We start from the raw sequence: 21,926 nt of genomic DNA on the forward strand, positions 1-21,926 counted from the left end.
AGGTCAAAGTTCAACGATTTGACATTTGAGAACTCTACCAAACTCCTCCGACAATTTTGGTCTAAACACTTGAAATTTTAGATATAGGTTCCTTGGACATGGATCTAACTTAATAACTTGATTTGAGCCCAAAACAATAAATGTTAAGGGGGTCATAATAGGGGTCAAAGTTTAAAAAATTGACCGTTTTTTTTTTTTTTTTTTTGGCTCAACATACACCTCCAAACACCCGGGAAACGCTGGACTGAATATATATATATATATATATATATATATATATATATATATATATATATATATGTTTAAAACAGTAATCTATGTACACGCATGTTTCGGGGCCCTACCTCTCTTCAGCGTAGCTTGACTGTTGACTACACTGAAGAAGGGTAGGGCCCCGAAACACGCGTGTACGTAGATTACTGTTTTTAAAAAATAATAAATAAATAAATAAAAAATGCGTCCAAATAAAAAATGGGCGACTTTCTAAAAAAAAAAAAAAACACCGGATCTCCAAGGTGGAGACGCTAACGTTAATATCGTTTAAAAAAATCAACAACAAAAACTATATATATATATATTCAAGCAAATATTATTAAATACAACGGAGACATTTTGTCTTATAATTCTTTTTTTTAATTTTTCAATTTTTCGTATTGTCTTTTTTGTTTCAAAATCAAAAATATTAATAAAGGATCCATACATGTTACTGTTACGAGCGCTTTCGATTCGTCCACAAATCATCATCAGGTGTTAAAAATACAGGATTGCAAAAATTAGGATTAAAAATGAAAACTAAAATATATATAGTCCGTGATGAGTTAAAATAAAAGTCGATTAAGAATAAAAGTCGATTAAAAATTCGAGTGTTAAAACCAGCAAGTTCGTAGACGCCATGTACGAAGTCCGTCCAACACAGACTACGCAAGACATTTCAGAACGTTACTGCTTTTTTGAAATGCAATGTCATTTATATTAGGTTGAAGAGTTCTAATGTACGACGCTTCAAGTATCTTTAATTTTTTTTACATTATTTTCCCGTTGTATAATTTTTGTGTTGTCAACGAGGACCTTTCTAACATTGGAGGGGGGACAGCTATGTTCTTTTTTTAAATGTTTGTAAATCGCGCTTGTGTCGTTAAGGTGCATAGTTATTCGCCGGGACAACGTTGTTGTTGTATGCCCAATGTATGTATTATTTTTGGAGTTACATTCTCCAATAGAGCATTTAAATTTATACACTACATTGGTTTGCTCCAACGTTTTTATCGCCGGTGAAGAGTTGTTTTTAACCACAAGGTTTTGTGTTCGAAATTTCCTATAATAGATAATAAATTTAATTTTAAAATTACTGTCGACAGGCGTCAAGTATCTTCGTATAATATTTTTTATTGCATTTTCTTCGATTCTGAAATTAGGCGTCATTTGATTTTGGTAAAATATATTAATGGGGTTTGCATTGCGGCTAACATATATATATATATATATATATATATATATATATATATATATATATATATATATATATATATATATATATGTATTATTATTATTATTATTATTATTATTATTATTACTAATATTATTATTATTATTATCGGAGCTATTATCATAACTAAAAAAATAGGATACAAACCAATTAGATACCAGAATCACTGTGTAAAATCTACTGAATCTCTTTGAATTTTTCAGTCATATCTTTTTTGTCTTGACTAGAGAAAAGAACTGACCTCTGTTGATCTTGACTGGATTAATATTACCAATTTTTACAATTCAGTCTTTAAAATTCAAAGCTTCTCTAACTGGATTGATGCTGCCAATTTTTGCTTAGGACATTAACAGTTAAAATTCACCATTGGATAATTTTCATTTATCTTTCATAGTTATTATTTTTTTTTTGTTTTGTTTTGTTTTGCCACCCCTTTTTGGATCATTTTTATTTCTACATTCAAGACAGACTAAGAAAAATGAATTCCAAATTAAAGCATGACAGACAAAGGAAAATTAAAATTCAAATTAAACATGACAGACCGTTGAAAACGAAAGCTCAAATTTAAGCCTAACAGACCAACGAAAATTTCTAATTGAAACATGACAGACCAACGCTAAAGGGTTGGCTATAGAAACGTATAGATACGTCCATTAATCGATACGTCCATTGATGCAAATGTCCTTTTAAAAGTGATAGACGGACGGATAGAGCCTCTTTTAGAGATGCTAGGACGCATCTACAAATACATTTGATCTTTTACCTACAAAACGAATAGAGCCTCTTTTAGAGATGCTAGGACGCATCTACAAATACATTTGATCTTTTACCTACAAAACGAATAGAGCCTCTTTTAGAGATGCTAGGACGCATCTACAAATACATTTGATCTTTTACCTCCAAAACGAATAGAGCCTCTTTTAGAGATGCTAGGACGCATCTACAAATACATTTGATCTTTTACCTACAAAACGAATAGAGCCTCTTTTAGAGATGCTAGGACGCATCTACAAATACATTTGATCTTTTACCTACAAAACGAATAGAGCCTCTTTTAGAGATGCTAGGACGCATCTACAAATACATTTGATCTTTTACCTACAAAACGAATAGAGCCTCTTTTAGAGATGCTAGGACGCATCTACAAATACATTTGATCTTTTACCTACAAAACGAATAGAGCCTCTTTTAGAGATGCTAGGACGCATCTACAAATACATTTGATCTTTTACCTACAAAACGAATAGAGCCTCTTTTAGAGATGCTAGGACGCATCTACAAATACATTTGATCTTTTACCTACAAAACGAATAGAGCCTCTTTTAGAGATGCTAGGACGCATCTACAAATACATTTGATCTTTTACCTACAAAACGAATAGAGCCTCTTTTAGAGATGCTAGGACGCATCTACAAATACATTTGATCTTTTACCTACAAAACGAATAGAGCCTCTTTTAGAGATGCTAGGACGCATCTACAAATACATTTGATCTTTTACCTACAAAACGAATAGAGCCTCTTTTAGAGATGCTAGGACGCATCTACAAATACATTTGATCTTTTACCTACAAAACGAATAGAGCCTCTTTTAGAGATGCTAGGACGCATCTACAAATACATTTGATCTTTTACCTACAAAACGAATAGAGCCTCTTTTAGAGATGCTAGGACGCATCTACAAATACATTTGATCTTTTACCTACAAAACGAATAGAGCCTCTTTTAGAGATGCTAGGACGCATCTACAAATACATTTGATCTTTTACCTCCAAAACGAATAGAGCCTCTTTTAGAGATGCTAGGACGCATCTACAAATACATTTGATCTTTTACCTCCAAAACGAATAGAGCCTCTTTTAGAGATGCTAGGACGCATCTACAAATACATTTGATCTTTTACCTACAAAACGAATAGAGCCTCTTTTAGAGATGCTAGGACGCATCTACAAATACATTTGATCTTTTACCTACAAAACGAATAGAGCCTCTTTTAGAGATGCTAGGACGCATCTACAAATACATTTGATCTTTTACCTCCAAAACGAATAGAGCCTCTTTTAGAGATGCTAGGACGCATCTACAAATACATTTGATCTTTTACCTACAAAACGAATAGAGCCTCTTTTAGAGATGCTAGGACGCATCTACAAATACATTTGATCTTTTACCTACAAAACGAATAGAGCCTCTTTTAGAGATGCTAGGACGCATCTACAAATACATTTGATCTTTTACCTACAAAACGAATAGAGCCTCTTTTAGAGATGCTAGGACGCATCTACAAATACATTTGATCTTTTACCTACAAAACGAATAGAGCCTCTTTTAGAGATGCTAGGACGCATCTACAAATACATTTGATCTTTTACCTACAAAACGAATAGAGCCTCTTTTAGAGATGCTAGGACGCATCTACAAATACATTTGATCTTTTACCTACAAAACGAATAGAGCCTCTTTTAGAGATGCTAGGACGCATCTACAAATACATTTGATCTTTTACCTCCAAAACGAATAGAGCCTCTTTTAGAGATGCTAGGACGCATCTACAAATACATTTGATCTTTTACCTACAAAACGAATAGAGCCTCTTTTAGAGATGCTAGGACGCATCTACAAATACATTTGATCTTTTACCTACAAAACGAATAGAGCCTCTTTTAGAGATGCTAGGACGCATCTACAACTACATTTGATCTTTTACCTACAAAACGAATAGAGCCTCTTTTAGAGATGCTAGGACGCATCTACAAATACATTTGATCTTTTACCTACAAAACGAATAGAGCCTCTTTTAGAGATGCTAGGACGCATCTACAAATACATTTGATCTTTTACCTACAAAACGAATAGAGCCTCTTTTAGAGATGCTAGGACGCATCTACAAATACATTTGATATTTTACCTACAAAACGAATAGAGCCTCTTTTAGAGATGCTAGGACGCATCTACAAATACATTTGATCTTTTACCTACAAAACGAATAGAGCCTCTTTTAGAGATGCTAGGACGCATCTACAAATACATTTGATCTTTTACCTACAAAACGAATAGAGCCTCTTTTAGAGATGCTAGGACGCATCTACAAATACATTTGATCTTTTACCTACAAAACGAATAGAGCCTCTTTTAGAGATGCTAGGACGCATCTACAAATACATTTGATCTTTTACCTACAAAACGAATAGAGCCTCTTTTAGAGATGCTAGGACGCATCTACAAATACATTTGATCTTTTACCTACAAAACGAATAGAGCCTCTTTTAGAGATGCTAGGACGCATCTACAAATACATTTGATCTTTTACCTACAAAACGAATAGAGCCTCTTTTAGAGATGCTAGGACGCATCTACAAATACATTTGATCTTTTACCTCCAAAACGAATAGAGCCTCTTTTAGAGATGCTAGGACGCATCTACAAATACATTTGATCTTTTACCTACAAAACGAATAGAGCCTCTTTTAGAGATGCTAGGACGCATCTACAAATACATTTGATCTTTTACCTACAAAACGAATAGAGCCTCTTTTAGAGATGCTAGGACGCATCTACAAATACATTTGATCTTTTACCTACAAAACGAATAGAGCCTCTTTTAGAGATGCTAGGACGCATCTACAAATACATTTGATCTTTTACCTACAAAACGAATAGAGCCTCTTTTAGAGATGCTAGGACGCATCTACAAATACATTTGATCTTTTACCTACAAAACGAATAGAGCCTCTTTTAGAGATGCTAGGACGCATCTACAAATACATTTGATCTTTTACCTACAAAACGAATAGAGCCTCTTTTAGAGATGCTAGGACGCATCTACAAATACATTTGATCTTTTACCTCCAAAACGAATAGAGCCTCTTTTAGAGATGCTAGGACGCATCTACAAATACATTTGATCTTTTACCTCCAAAACGAATAGAGCCTCTTTTAGAGATGCTAGGACGCATCTACAAATACATTTGATCTTTTACCTCCAAAACGAATAGAGCCTCTTTTAGAGATGCTAGGACGCATCTACAAATACATTTGATCTTTTACCTCCAAAACGAATAGAGCCTCTTTTAGAGATGCTAGGACGCATCTACAAATACATTTGATCTTTTACCTACAAAACGAATAGAGCCTCTTTTAGAGATGCTAGGACGCATCTACAAATACATTTGATCTTTTACCTACAAAACGAATAGAGCCTCTTTTAGAGATGCTAGGACGCATCTACAAATACATTTGATCTTTTACCTACAAAACGAATAGAGCCTCTTTTAGAGATGCTAGGACGCATCTACAAATACATTTGATCTTTTACCTACAAAACGAATAGAGCCTCTTTTAGAGATGCTAGGACGCATCTACAAATACATTTGATCTTTTACCTACAAAACGAATAGAGCCTCTTTTAGAGATGCTAGGACGCATCTACAAATACATTTGATCTTTTACCTACAAAACGAATAGAGCCTCTTTTAGAGATGCTAGGACGCATCTACAAATACATTTGATCTTTTACCGACAAAACGAATAGAGCCTCTTTTAGAGATGCTAGGACGCATCTACAAATACATTTGATCTTTTACCTACAAAACGCGGGCATGATTCACTAGCAGCCGATCATGTTTCAAGCTTTTTGAAATCAATAAAAAGAATCAGGTTACTAATTTACACAATAAGATCTCATTTGTACAAGCAAAACGAACAATTGGAACAATCAATGAAAACCTATTTCTTTGTCTACTCAATAGCAGATCTTGTAGGACTTTATTTACCATTACGCCACCGCCACCACAACCACCAAAAGATATTATCCCAAAAGCCTAGTTAAATTATTTGGTTTGTTTTGCTTCCGATTTCCCACTGTGACCATATTTATGTTATTTCCCTTGACTCCCAACGTCACATTTTGTTTTTGTCAATCTATATAATATTTATCTTAGTCTGTCTGTCGATTTTACTTTTTCTCAGAAACTACTGGACCAATCTGGCTGAAATTTTGTATAGACCTTTGTTATGATAAGGTACAGTGAACTTTCCATGCACAGTTGGGGATTAATACGGATTAGTATTTTATGCATAGATTAGTGCAAATTTAACCATATTAAACCATTAATTTGGCATAAAGCAATAATTCTGAGTAAACGGGCTATAATTTTTGCCCATTTTTAACGGGCTAAAAAGTCTAGTTATTTGATATTTATGTTTCAAAGGGAAAATTAATTAGCAACAAAGTCCTCTCTGCACGTATGATACAAACGTATCAGTGGAAAGTTGAAAATGTGGGCATCAACATTCAGGTAGGACTTGGCTGAGCTCTCCAGTCCACGAGTAAATGGTCGTCTTGGACACTGAAATAAAGATTTGTAAACCATTTTGTGTAGCCTTGCTTAGTACCATTGTGCGTGCGTGTGCTGCCATTATTCGGGGTGTGGTGTGGGCCAGCAAAAAAAAAAAAAAAAAGAAAAAAAGCCGACTCAACCAAAGTAATTGCTGTTTCAGCAATAACATGTGCGCCTTGCGGCTTTAATTGGATCTTGGATTTCGCTTTTGCACGAAAAGATAATTACTATGTCTTACTTAAAATATTAATTTAGTATTATTTCGATTGTTCTGACTTACTGTTATTTTCACTCAGAGAGAAAGAGGAGAGAAAAGAAAAGAGGAGAGAGAGAGAAAGAAAGAGTAGAAAAAAGAAGCGAGAAAGAGAGAGAGAGAGAGGGAGAGAGAGAGGGAGAGAGAGAGAGAGAGAGAAAATAAGATATGAAGTCGTTTTGTTTATGGAAATCGCTACAGACAAGACATAAAACCACTTGATGTAAAGATAAAAAAAATAAATAAATAAATAAAAAATAAATAATAATATTTCAAGGTTAAAAACTAGACAACGGTAAGTGTTATATGGATAGATTCCGGACCAGAAAGCAGCAATTCTTCCCCCTTTATGGAAAAATATCGTTCATGGAATGTGAGGACAAAAAAACAAAACAAAAAAGAGAAGTGAAAACTATGAGGTTGCCGAAAGTAAACCTAAACCCACTTTCTAATGCAAAGTGCTCATCATCGTTTGATACCAAGAACTATTGTCAAAATCTGAAACACTCATGAATGAAGGCAGCAGAGAAAACTGATGGTATATGTGCATGCTTTTTAAGAAAGCAATTTGGATATAAACAGTTTTGCATAAATAAATGGTAAGAAATTTTCCCCGCACATCCCCTTTAAAGAAGCGTGTCACAATTTAACTATGCTTTTAGGCCGAGAGAAAAAAGTGATCAGTCATTCATACGAATTGTAGATCGACAACAACAAAAAAGAAAAGAAGAAAAAAAAAACATGTTAATATCTTATCTGTCGATCTCACTCAATAATAACTGGCTTGAGTAACTTCATTCCTGACATTCTTTTGCTGTATATTATATGTTTCTATGCTTAAATGCTACAATGAATTTTTATATATAGGACAGCAAGCCTCTTTTGTGTCCACATTGTGCTTTTGTGTCTTTAAAATTTACTATTATTGCTTCAGGATGATAATTATCAGTTTTAGAATAGCACTAGCAAGGCTACCCAGGCAAAAGCGTAACATTTGTCTATTTCTCTACCTCTCTCTGTCTTTCTCTCTCTCTCTTTCCCCCTCCCCATTTCATCTTTCCCTCTCCCAAATCTCCTCTTTCTCCTTCACCTAGCTATTACTATCTAGCTAGAAATACTGACAGACAACTCTCTTTTATATAATAGATTTTTCTAGATTTAATAAATCGACTTCCCCTGATGAAACCTGACCAAGAGAACGAATAATGTTTTTCTACATTTTATATATTATTCATCCAGTGCAACTCTGATCGAGAATGTATCAACTTTGTGGGTGTTTGCTTTGTAGTTTTTGACTTTTAGCTGGACAGACACACAGACAAGTGCTCTTTATATCTATAATATAAATCTCACCTGTCTGTTTAAATGTATGTATGTATGTATGTTTGTATGTTTGCTTAAAACTTTCGACAGAGGCGCCAGATTTTCACAAGATCGGACGACAAATATCGAAAAATTGGCTAAAAACATTAATTCCTTCACCCTCAACTGGGCACTTTTCTACAAGGAGAGGTCGCTTTTTTAGCCGATATTTTTGAAAGTCATCCCCTTTTTTCGATTGACTAGCCTTAATTTAAACCTTTGCCACTTCTGGACGCAATGGCAAAGACGTCATGGTTCATCCAGAACTTGTTTATGTTGGACTTGAAGACAATCAAATTGTAGTCAGCTGAAAAGCAGGCAAACGGAAGAGAGTTCCGCTGGCGTGCAGTTCTAAGAAAGAAACTTTGTTCATGGAATCTACGTTTAGGTTTAGGCACAGATAAAGAGTGTGGGAAATTATGTATAGTGGTTTTGGCTAGACGAGTGTTTCTCGTGAAAGTTTGGCGAGGGGGGACCATAGATTGAAGCTCAAACAAACACTTTCCATGAAAATGATAAAGCAGGCACTTCAGATAATTAAAGCATAATTCATATCTTTCTGCAATATTCTCATCGACTTAGACCCCAAAATGATCATCTTTAGTCAACAAACAGTGCAGTAGAATTTTTTTTTTTTTTTTTACACAGTGATCACCACTTATCAAGGCCCGGAAGCCACTCAGGGATAAGGGTTATTGCAAGTACATTACGTTAGTGTGGAAATTTGATGAAGTGTTTACTTAAGGGGGCGGTTCATTAGGAATTTGTTAACGTTGGACTTGAAGACATCCAAGTTGTAGTCAGGTGGGAAGCAGGCAAACGGAACAGAGTTCCACAGGCGTGCAGTTCTAAGAAAGAAGCTTTGTTCAGGGAATCCACGTTTTGATTTAGGCACAGATAAAGAGTGGGGGAAATCTTTTACAGTGGATTCAACTAGAAGGGTATTTTTCGTGAAAGATTGGCGAGGGGGGGGACCAGAGATTGGTCTTACAATTACAGCTAAGTTAAGAGATGATAATAATTTTAGGTATTTATTTGCTTCCCCACGAAAGCAAATGTGACACAAGGTCGTTTCTAATGTGGGGGGAAACCAGCTCCCCTAAAAGTAGAGTAAAAAGGGGGCACTCTGGTTGTGACCAAAAATAATAATTGTCTCAGTGTAGAGGGTTTCCCTTCCATTGACCGGGACAAACTACCTTAAGTGCCGCATCTGCAGAAAAGATACTACACTTTGATCCCAGCCCTAAGGCCAAGAACAACAGAAAAAAGGCAACCCTCTTTATATGCTTAAGTATGAGACAATGGACACAAATGAAAACTCAGATGTGAAGAAATATTTGGATAACGAAGCTATTGAGGTTGTCAAGAAGTTTGGTTTCCTGGATGATATCATGGGAGCACAAGATGGATCAGCTGCTCGTGTGATTGCAAGAGTGGATGTAGTCTGTTCAGGGAACTATTTTTACTATAAAGCAATAGCATGACGTAACCACCCTTAATCAATGAAAAGAGTCTATCAAGCATGTTTATACAGTTTATGATGATGTATGGAAGTGAAACTTGGCCAGTAATTTATATATTTTATGAAACTACCTTGGGTATTTGAAGTTGCTCAATCGGAGAAATTAGCCTAAAAATAAAACTGATTGTAGATTGTGTCACTCAGAAGAGAAATTAGTTCACACTGTAATCCTCTCTGCACGAGTGACACAAGCTGAAGATCTGTGCAAAAACCATCAAGGAATTCTCAGTTCCACAAGTATCAAGTTAGTACAAAAGTTTTTGCAAGTTTGTAAAAGGGACATTTTAAACAATTATAATTTCTTTTCTACATCTGTTACTTAAACATACCACCATGATTTATTTATAAGTTTTCCTTTCAGATTGTTAATGCATTATTCATATTTATCTGCAATATTTTCACCCATGTTGACCCAAAAACGACCTTCTTTAATCAACAGAAAGGCACTCATCTTCCATTATGATAATGCTCATCCTCACACAGCACTACTGACTAAAAATATCCTAGGAGAATTTGGTTGGGAAATCTTGCTCCATCCTGCATATTCTCCTAACCTAGCTCCCTCTGATTATCACTTATTTCGAGGATTACAAAACCATTTAAATGGCCTTAGATTGGCGCCACGAATTTAGATTAATATTTCACTTGAAAAGCTAAAGAATTTTACAAACGAGGCATCTATAAGCTCGTTGACAGATGGAATCAAGTTATAAAAAGCAGATGCCGTTATTTTTATGAATAAAGATTTTCAAAAACAGTTTTTCATTTTATAAATAAAATTTTAAATCGACAAAAACTTTTGTGCTAGCCTGATAATAGATTAAATTTTGGAAAGTTCTGTCAGTCGGTTGACTTAAGTTTGATTGGTTCGTTTTACGACATATCAACCCTTTTCAGGTTATTTAATGCCGAATCCAGAAATTTTGAAAAAAGTTTTTATGCCTCAAGTTCTTTATAGCTTCAAATATTTATTCATGATGTTTGGTTTTGTTGTTTTTGGCTTTGCAGAACATGATTGAGTTTTGCTAAGGTAAAGGAAAAAAAATAATAACACCTATGTTCCTATTTACTTGCCTCCCCACCGGGGCAGAGTTAGATACATGGTCGGTTTTAAATGTGGAGAAAATCCAGCTCCTCAAAAAGGGGCACTCTGGATAGGAACAAAAATAAAAATGGCCTCAGTCATAAAGGATTTCTCTTCCACAGACCAAGGACAGAAGTGGTGAAGTGTAACATCAGAACAGATACTACACTGTGATTTTGGCCCGAAGGCTGGTGCATTTTAGACTAGGAAGCCAGTACCTTCAGAGAGCATTAGTCTATGGTAGCATTAGTCTTAAGTTTGAAAGAACATTTTCGTTGCTGTGCCAAAATGAATGGGCATATCTTCAGAAGTGATAATCTCGAGAGCTGAAACGCAATATCTGGAATGTGGACTCCATCTTTTGAGGTGTGTCGCAATAAAATAGGTTGGTTTTGCTTGTTTTTATGGCATATCAACCCCTTTTAGGTGCGTCTTTTTAATAATGAGTAACTGCTCATCAAGGCTAAAAACTACTTGAAGATAAATGTTAAAGATATGAATAGTTAGTTGAAATGATGAATAATATGATGAGAGGATTGACACTGATGAATGATGACACTTATTTGTAGACATTGAATTTGATAATGTCCATGTTGCAGTTTGCATGGAAGTAGTCTTGTGCTAATGTGTTCCACAGATAGTAAGTTATCTATATATTAATAGGATAGTGTGTGTGTTATTTATTTTCTGTGTCACGCTTATATCCGAGTCGTTTAATTATTATGGACTTCCATTTCTTGTAATAAATAATTTTAACAAGAATTCTTCATAAGTTTTGGTTTCGGTTTTGATTATAGCTGATGGCACTCCAGTAATCTATTTTTTTTATAAATAATTTTATCAAGAATTATTCATAAGTTTTGGTTTCGGTTTCAATTAAAGCTGAAGGAACTGAAGGTATATATTTTTTTCCATAAGTTTTTATTTCAGTTTCGATTCAGGCGGATACATCAAAGTCATATGAATATATATTTTTTATTTTTGAAATCGCAACTTTATAACATATAAGAGACGATAGAACATTAACTCTACAATAATACATACGAAATTTGAAAGAATTAAAATATCATATTTTAGTGTACTTTATGATCAGGCTATGCCGGACGTCCCTGCTAGCTTAAATGAATTCTTTTGAAATTTTAACAAAAGATCTACAATAATATCAGAGCGTTTCCATTTACGCTGAACATTTACAAAATGTCAACATCAATATATTACATATGAATGAATCCCCCGTGGAATTTCCACAGGCCTCGCTAGTAAACAATTAATAAGACACTGAGAGGCCGGGTACAATGAGACAAACTATACGTCTATCTATTTGTGTCGTTCGCTATCATGCATTTACAAGTGGACTGTCACTCCGATGTTTAAAAAAATCTTTGTGTGCATTCAAATAGGTTATCAGCAGATAAAAAGAACCTGCATTTACAACAATAACACGAGTGTATAAACGATTATATGTCCATCAGTAAGTGAAAATATAATACTTTTGTCTACGAATAAAGTGTGGTATCTGTTTGTTATTGTAGTTCATTTTTTTCTGTCCTTAATCAGTAACAAATCTTTCAAGACTGAGGCAGAATCCAGAAAGCCCCCCCCCCCCTTTTTTTTTGAGAGCTGGATTTTCCTCCACATTAAAAATCCACTTTGTGTCTAACTGCCCTCAGGGGGAGAGAAGGAATAAATAGGGACTCTGGAGTGGGACTTTTTCAGTTGAGGTGAAAGTTGAAATGATGAGTCAGCAGTTTTTACAGGAGTCAGAGTAAAAAAAAAAAAAAATTCTTTTTAAATCAACTTCGGAATCAGATTGATTTAGTGACCCTACCCCATCTTCTATCTATATATATAAAAGCGAAAATGTATGTATGTATGTATGTATGTATGTATGTATGTATGTATGTATGTATGTATGTGTGTGTGTTCGCTTTCTCTGTGTGTCAACAAAAGGCTTTTTTCAGAGAAGCGGTCGCTCGCTTCACAACTTTTTATATCACATATAAATCGTAATATCTCACAGTTAACAACGAAGCTCACCTGTCTATTTAATTTGCTCGATTTCAGGAAGATAAATATTCAATATTTGTCGCTCGCCGCATGTGGGTTAGTCTTTCCTATAACATCTTGGGGGAGGGAAAAAAAAGCGTTCAGCAGTAAATGAATACTATCCCGCAGTCAAACTTGACCTCATTAACTCATTGAAACGGGCACCTGCTAAATCCAACTAATTAAATAAATTCAAACGTGTCTCCATTAGCATGTCGCGGTGGGGCAATGGTTAAAGTCGCACGTTTTTTTTTTTTTTTTTTTTTTCTTCACACTTTAATTTACAACTTTGCTTCAAGGGTTCGGGTTCGATCTTCATACTTACTTTTTTTTTAACCCCACACCTCCAAACACCCGGGCAACGCCGGGTACCCCTCGCTAGTATAATATAAATCTCACCTGTCCGTTTAAATGTATGTATGTGTGTATGTATGGATGGATGAAACAAACTGCTAATGCTAATATGATAGATGATTGCATGATGCTATTTGAGTGGCAAATATACTGATAACTTTCCTCTGATAAAAGCTAAATTATCTCTAAGCTTATCGGACAAAAAAATCATATTTATTTCAGAAACTAACATTTTTTTTCACGCATGAGTCATCACTAGGGCTATGACAACAGCATATTCTTTTCATTGTTTTGACTCTCGAATATATATCCAACACAGTTAATCAACCGAGAACCACATCACTCTATATAAAAGAATATAAGTTATCAACAGATACGCACTCGAGACTCCAAACTATGAAAAGAATATGCTGTTGTCCTATCCCTAGTTATCACTTATGAAGGTTAAAAGCCACTCAAGGATAAGTGTTAATGAGATGAAATGATTAAATATATATTGTGAGAGTATTGAAAATCATTAATGGAATGAACTAAGCTTGGCTGCTTATGCTAATCTAAGCCAAGTATTTGACATAGGATTTGAAGACGACTATGTTGCATTTTGCAGGGAAGCACACAAGTGATAACGTGTTCCACATACGAACGATTAAGCTCTGTGGATGTAGATTCTGGTTGACACTAGGCATACTTAGGAATAAAGGAAAGTTTTTTCCATTGTGATAGAAAATGAGTTCTTGCTGTGAATGTCTTACGAGAAGGAACCAGAGATTGGAGCTCAGCCGAGCTCCGTTCATGAAAATAATGATAGAGCAGACAGAGACTAGCAATGTTTATCGTGTGAGAAAGAGGTTACAGAAGACTTGAGAAACTTGTAACTTACTAGGATAGTTTGTGTGTGTGTGTTTTGTAGAGTTCGGTCACTTGACAAAAAAAAAAAAAAAAATGTCGACTTGCAGTTGCTTTTGTTATACTAAATGATCACGCATGAGTAACACAAACTCTATGCAAATGAGACTATACCAGATGCATAAAAGGAACCGTGGATAGAACAGGAGGCTGAGTTGGAATAAGGTGTTATGGAGATGGACACACGTGCGACACACTGTTGAAGGTGATTAGAAAAATCGTGGGTGGAAAAGATAAAATAATTTATTGAAACTGACATTCAAACTAGAAAGACAGAAAAAATTATTCTCCACTAGATTTCGAAGTCGATTGTAAAATCTGTTTAGACAAGAAAGTGCTCACATGAGAGAATGTTCAGAAGTCACATGATTTTCATATTTCATATGGTTACGTGCAGAAGTATTCGACAATTCAGGGTCTCAAAAAAGATTACTCTTCTGCATGTTCGTATTATTTGGATTCATTGGACTATTGTTCTCATCTTGAGCGTCATTTTCACAACGTTTCGGTCGATCTAACCTCTGACCTTCTTCAGGTGTATCTTGTCAAACTTGGGAATGTTTCTATTGAATTCGGGAATTTGGACGGAATTTTGAGCGGAATCCTTTATTTACTTCACGGGGGTAGCATTCTTTTGTTCCATCAGCCATGACTGGATAGAGGTCCAAAGTAATTTGTAATTGTATTTTTCGGTCGCCAACACTGAGGATTGAACCTTCAACCTTCAGGAGAATATCACTTTTACAATTGATTTTCTCAAGTACTCCAACCGCTGTGTGGACAATTCTGGTACGAATTTTAGGAGCCTTAAACCTATTTTTTTTACTTGTAAATATCACTATTTATTACTAATTATTACTATATATTAACGTATATCTATCTATATATATTAATGTTTATACTTATTACTTGTATATATTATCTACTGTTTCAGAAACGTCATACTCTTTTCCATGTTAATGTAATATTATCGACGTCTGCACCCCAAATTGTTAGGAAGTAAAAGAAACTATAACAAAAAGAGGAAATAAGTTGACCAGGAGTGTGTTAAGCAGTGAGGTCAGTAGAAAGATAATGGAAAGGAAATTGTTCACAAAGGCATACAAAAGAAAGCTGAAATAACATAGTTAATGAAGGCGTAGCAGGTAACTGGGAAAAAGGATACGATATAGAATCATTATATTTAGATAGTTTTGCGATAGTTTACAGACAGTCTTGAGTTTGCAACAGTTTTATGAAATCGCTCCAGACAAGTCACTTGATGTAAAGAGCTAAAAACTGAAATAAAATTACTACTTCAAGATCAAAAACTTGCTAATGATAAGTGTTAGAGGGAATAGATTTTGACCTAGTTGCGTGCAGTTTCCAGTAAGGGATAATTGAAGACAGATTGAGCTTTGGATCAGGTCGGGAGATATTTGGGGTGCCGAAATAAGAAAACAAATTGATTAACTGATGAACATGTTCTCGACAGAAGACTAAAATGTGGACGTTAGCATTGTAGTAAGTTAATAGTAAAACTATTTCCACTGTTTCAATGCATTAAGATTTCAAACATAACGATTCACAGACCAAACATATTTATTTATTTAAATTTTAATTTTCAGCCCATAACCAGATTTTTTATGTCCGACTTTAGTGATTTTCTGCTCTGTTGTAAATGTGTGTAAAATGTGTGTAAAATGAAAGAAAAATAAAACAAATTATTTTTACAATTGTAGCCATCCGTGTTATAAGATTTGTGTGACGTCACTTCCAAGGTAAACAAAGAAGTGCGGAGCGTCAGGATAACCAAAAATCTCAATCTGTATAAGAACAGAAGATCATGACTAAATGACAACATACCGCTTGAAAAGAAAAAAGAAAAAAAGAAAAAAAAGAAAAACATATTGTCTGTAATTTTCTGATGAAAACTCTTATATAGGTCGACAATTAGAAATTAATTAAATAAATCTATATATCTATAAAAGTGAAAGTGTCTGTCTGTGTGTCTCTGTGTGTACATTTCCCTACCAAACTTCTGTCAATTTTCAGTCTACAGACTCGAAATTTGACATAAGGGGTATTGAGATTTGGATTTGGAAAAATCTTTTTAATCAGTTTTCGGCAAGATATTTGGCTGTCAAGAGGTCAAAGTTCAACGATTTGACCTTTGAAAACTCTACCAAATTCCTCCGCCAATTTTGGATTTAAACATTTAAAATTTTAGATGTAGGTTACTTGAACATGGATCAAACTTTTTAATTTGATTTGAGACCAAAACAATAAATGTAAAGGAAGTCAAAATTAGGGTCAAAGTTTTAAAAAATTTGATCTTTGCGGTCTCTATCAAACTACCCAGTCAATTTTTAGTCTAAATATTTGAAATTTTACATAAAGTGTATTCAGACATAGGGCAAGCTTCTTATTTGTTTTTTGGCCGAAAATGTGGCTGCGAAGGGGTCAAAATTCAAAAGATTTGACCTTTGCGGTCTCTAGCAAACTGTTCAGCTAATTTTGGATCTAAACATTTGAAATTCTACATAAAATGTATTCAGATATGCAGCAAGCTTTTTAATCAGTTTTGGGGCGAAATTTTGGCTGCCAAGAGATCAAAGTTGAAAGAGTTGACTTTTGCAGACTCTACCAAACTCCTCCACCAATTTTGGGTCTAAACACTTGAAATTTTAGATGTAGATTACCTGGACATAAGTCAAACTTTTTAATATACATATACATATGCACATAAAGTTATGAACAGTACATAGGGCCCGAGCAAAGCCGGGTTGAATTGCTAGTGTTTAATAAAAAAAAATGCTAGTGTATAATAAAAAAAAAAATCTGCATGTTCACTGATTTCTAAACTGTTATAATTTTCAAATTCCAGTGCATTCAAACTGTAAAGATGTAAAGATAAAATAAATAACTAAAAAATGAAAAGTAAACTATTTCCTGCATAGAGTTTAAAAGGAAGGAATGATCTCCTTTGCTCTTCATTGATATTAACGCCAGGGTCTACTTTATAGATTGAACATCAATATATTATAGCATATTATTCCTATGTTATGTTTATATATATATATATATATATATATATATATATATATATATATATATATATATATATATATATATATATATATATATATATATATATAAACAATCCTCAAATAATAGTAATTTATAATTGGCTTGGGTTTTAGTGGGTCTGCAGTGGAAAATAAATAGACAGGCAAAATGTAAAGATAAAATCAAGTTTGTAATGAGATTAAAGTAATATTTTTCAACATTACTTCAAATAATATTAAAAAGAAGAGATTAAAAAATCGGCAGCATTTGTGAGTTTACAAGAAAGGGGATAATCAGATTAAAACAAGGGATTAAAATTAAATTGTACACGTTATATCAATCAGATTTATATCAAAACTAGCAGGACCCGTGTATCGGCGTTGCCCAATGGAAGTATGCCTCACCTGTAAAAAAAAACATAAAAATAATAATTTAACTATGGTTGTTAGTGAGTCACTGCTTGCCCAGTAAAATAAATGTACCGTGGTGAAGTACCAACGCATTTCATATATATTTATATATTGAAGTGTATAGCTTCCAAATAATAGCGCCTTTTTTAATATTTGTTCTGAAAAAAAAAACGGAATTTTTAAAAAGAAATATGTTGTGGAAATAAGATTGTTGGGAAAAAAAATAAATTCGTTTTATTTCGTTCAATAAACTTCCGTATTTGCTTGTTTTTTTTTTTTGTTTTTTTTTGTATAATAATTAAAAGAAAACGTAACTATTTTGGAGCAAACATTTTCAAATTTAGTCACGAGTTAACATCGTCAATATATATAGCCATATTAAACTTCCGTATTTTGTTGTTTTTTTTTGGCATAATAATAATAATAATAAAAAAAACGCAATTATATAAGAGAAATCTTTATATAAAAGACGCAAATAGCTAAACTCTTCAATATATAAATATATATGTAATGTGGCGGTTTGAAGCATCACCAATGTTCACGTAGTGTGTTTAATTTGATTTTGTTTGTATTTCTTATGATAAATTTTTATACAAAACTCACAAATATTAAAAAAAAAAACTCAAAAAACTGTAATTTTGTTTATGTTTTGACTATGAACTCATCATTGCCTCGTTGTCATCATGTTAATAAAATTCAAGAAACTGTAAGTCTGTTTATGTTTTGACAAAGAAGTCGTCATCATAGTCATCATCGTTGTCATAGTCGTCGTCATGGTGATAAAACAATTAACAAATACAGTTACGTATTTTGTTAATTGTTTTTTGTTTGCTTTTTTATATTTTTAGGAGAAATCTTAATGTAAAAGACGCAAATATTTGGATGCTCTGAAATGACATATGCATAAAATAAACTTGACGACGGGGAAAATAATATGTCTCTTAGTGACGCCATATTTTAATGTTCAGAAGCATTTGCTTTTAAAGCTAATAACTGGATTTCAGAATATGAGAATTGTCAGGTCTCAGTCAATCAGAATGAAGCCTTTATTATTTATGAAGTGGAAATTGGAAAGATTATGCTAGGTCTCCATGTTTATGGACCAGTTACGATTGGTGTAATCACAGAATATGTGGAAAATGTAAAATTAGTTCTGGTGACAACTGCTAGCAGTGGGAGGACTAAAAAGTTAGAGAGAAAAATTGGGACTTCATCCTCTAAAGATGTTGCGATTGTGATGGTGTTGCTCATAGAATGCAATGCAGCATTTTATTATCACAATTTAATGTGTCTAAAATGTTGTTTAAAAGCTACATGAGATAGTGGCTATTAGCCTAGATGTATCGAATTTGTATGTGGACTCTGTTGTTGCAAACCTATGATACTTTGGTCCAGAGGGGAATTTCTGCAATTATTTTATTATATAGGAGATAAAAACGGGGGAGGGGGGATTTTTAAGGTTGATCCATTTAATTTGTGAAAATTCTAATGAATAGCTGGATAAAAAAAGGACAAATAATAATAATAATAATAATAATAATAATAATAATAATAATAATAATAACAACAACAGAATTTTTTCGTTATAAATCCAGAACCAAAAAAACAAAAAAAAAAAAAAAAACAAAAAAAAAAACAGGAGACTATTAGTTTGGTCACATCCAAATAATCAGAATACTTAAGATCTGGAATTGTCCAGGAGAAATATTTACATTAAAATCATTTTTTTTTAATAAAATTATAAATTATTTACCTCCAGGAAAATGTTAAATATCCAATATCATCTGAAAAGAAAAGAAATTATAGTTAAAAATGTGCTAACAAATTTTAGAAAAATGGTGTTAGTATAAATCTAACATATAAAATTATCTTGTCGGATTTTTAAAGTCAGGCCCAAATAACATTAAAGCTGACAAATAAAACTTTGCTTTTGACTAGCCAATCTGTATTTGTTATTGTTGTTCCATGTTATTGACCACATAATTACAGAATTAGCAACAATTTACATTAAAATTAAAATTAGACTGGCCCAAACTACTAAAAATACTACTTAAAATAATCACCTAAAGAAATTTAATTCGCAACGGAGAAAACTCATTTGAAAAAGATGGATATTACAGAAGTTATTTATTTTTAATTTTAAAATGTTCAAACAAATAAAAATTTGACAATAAATGACTTCAAATTAACACCAAACAAGTACAGCTAATAAAATAAAAGACAGACTTATATGCAGACTAGCAGGGCGCCCGACATTGCCTGGTTGTAAAATATGCTTAAATATGATATTTTGATTAATGCAGATTTCGTATTTATTATTATTTCATATTGGACCAAATGATTTAAAAAGTAGAAAAAAAAAATGACTTGTGCGTCACTACCGAAAACTGGAACCGAAACGTTTAGCTTACGATTTATTTTTGCCTCTACCGTTAATGACTAATCTATGAAGACATGTTTGCTGCAAGGCTAAAAATGAAAACATGAACCAATAGCTACTACGTTATGCATGCATATTCGTAATGCCAGTGTTCGACGTTCAAATGACGGCAAATTTCATTTTTTTTTTTAATTTTCACACTTTTGTGCAGATTTTCCCAGGCTAACACCAAAAATATAAAGTTTTGCATGGGTTCAAATACCTTATATATATGAAATTTCTTGTCTGTAGACCAAAAACTGACAGAGGAATTTGGAAGACAAAACTTTTTCAACAAAAATATATACGTATACATAAAAATATATACACTATACATATGGAAAGAGTTTTGTGCTTACTATAATGCTTTTACACAAATATTATGCAAGTATAAATCATGTAGAATATCTGCATGAATATAATTACACGTAATAGTTAACTAAACATGATCATCCCATGAGAAAACTGAAAAAACTAATAGAGAATTAATTAAAATAAATGTTTAAACGAATATCCAAATTAGCTAGATCTTTTACAGTTGAATGCAATTCCACAACCCATATATAACAAGATTGTATTTTCTTTTTAAATATAAAAATGAGGTTTTAAATGAATATCAATACACACAAAAACATTTTTTTAAATTTATAGGAGTATAGATGTGTTTGGAATAGGATCAAAAGTGTTAAAAAGATTAGAACTAAATTTAGCATGCATATGGAGCAAATATACAACCTTGGTCAACTCTCTAAGTCATTTAAATCATTATCATATTCGGCTTAACGGCTGTTTTACATGTTGTCATGTGTTGGACGGCTTTTACAAACTGACCTCCACACCAACCTATCTCTGACAAGGTCTTTATCTCTCTTTTTCTCAAATTCATCCCTCTTACTTCAGTAGTATTGGGAATCCCAGCTTAAATGCTATCTAGGTAGTTTGGAGAAATAGCAAGTTATGTAGGCATATTTTCGATTTCCATCAGCAAGTTTAGTGGGGTCACAGAAGGTTAGATTTGACATCCGTCAAACTCAAGTCACCTTTTGTCAACCTGCACCGGAAATTAGGGGTAACTGGAATTGTGGTCGTAGGTTTCCGGTTGGCGACCACATGTGAGAGTTGGTTTTGGGCTGCAGAGAATGCAGGCGGGGAGATTAGGGTCTCTCCGCGGCAACCAGGGTCCATGATAGGCTTGCCTTTAATAAAAGAATCGAAGCTTCAAATCCATCTTGTATTATCGATGCATCTACAGCAGTATGTACCACTCCCCATGAGATGGAGACCAGCGACAAGAAGATAGTATCCACTGGACAAGGCAAGCAGGTATGCACACATTATATATTTGCACATACACGTCGAGAGCCTTCAAGGGAAGAAACGGTGTAAGGATAGAACACACAGACTTTAAAAGTACCCTGAAGTAAAAAGAATTGTAAAAGAAACAGTAAAAGCAAACGATAAGTAGAAGTAAACAATGAATCAAATAAATAAATAAGTAAAAATAAGAAAAACACAAAAGACCATCTTTAACACTTCCTCTCTGGTTTCCTTAACCTTCCCATGCCAACCGACTCTTCTATCCTAATTTTTCTAACCCAAGGACTCTCATGAATTGCTTCAATGTGGCCATACCATCAAAGTCACCTGTTCTGCACACATCTCTCTACACTATCCAGATTCCTCTGAGGTCATCAGATC

The 21,926-nt window shown here is 33.6% G+C and overlaps 1 protein-coding gene across 2 annotated transcripts in view; it reads right to left on the bottom strand.

Moving 5' to 3' along the window:
- The window catches only part of LOC145243512 (disheveled-associated activator of morphogenesis 1-like), a 415,531-nt gene that overhangs the window by 316,726 nt on the left and 76,879 nt on the right, over positions 1-21,926 (bottom strand). For both annotated transcript variants that reach the window (XM_080106477.1, XM_080106478.1), the window contains exon 2: positions 19,563-19,593. The gene's annotated coding sequence lies outside the window, so the exon portion shown is untranslated. The remainder of the gene's footprint in view (positions 1-19,562; positions 19,594-21,926) is intronic.

Source organism: Euprymna scolopes, chromosome 22, assembly GCF_053919585.1.
Source record: "Euprymna scolopes isolate OS-2025 chromosome 22, ASM5391958v1, whole genome shotgun sequence".
Classification (NCBI taxonomy): domain Eukaryota; kingdom Metazoa; phylum Mollusca; class Cephalopoda; order Sepiida; family Sepiolidae; genus Euprymna; species Euprymna scolopes.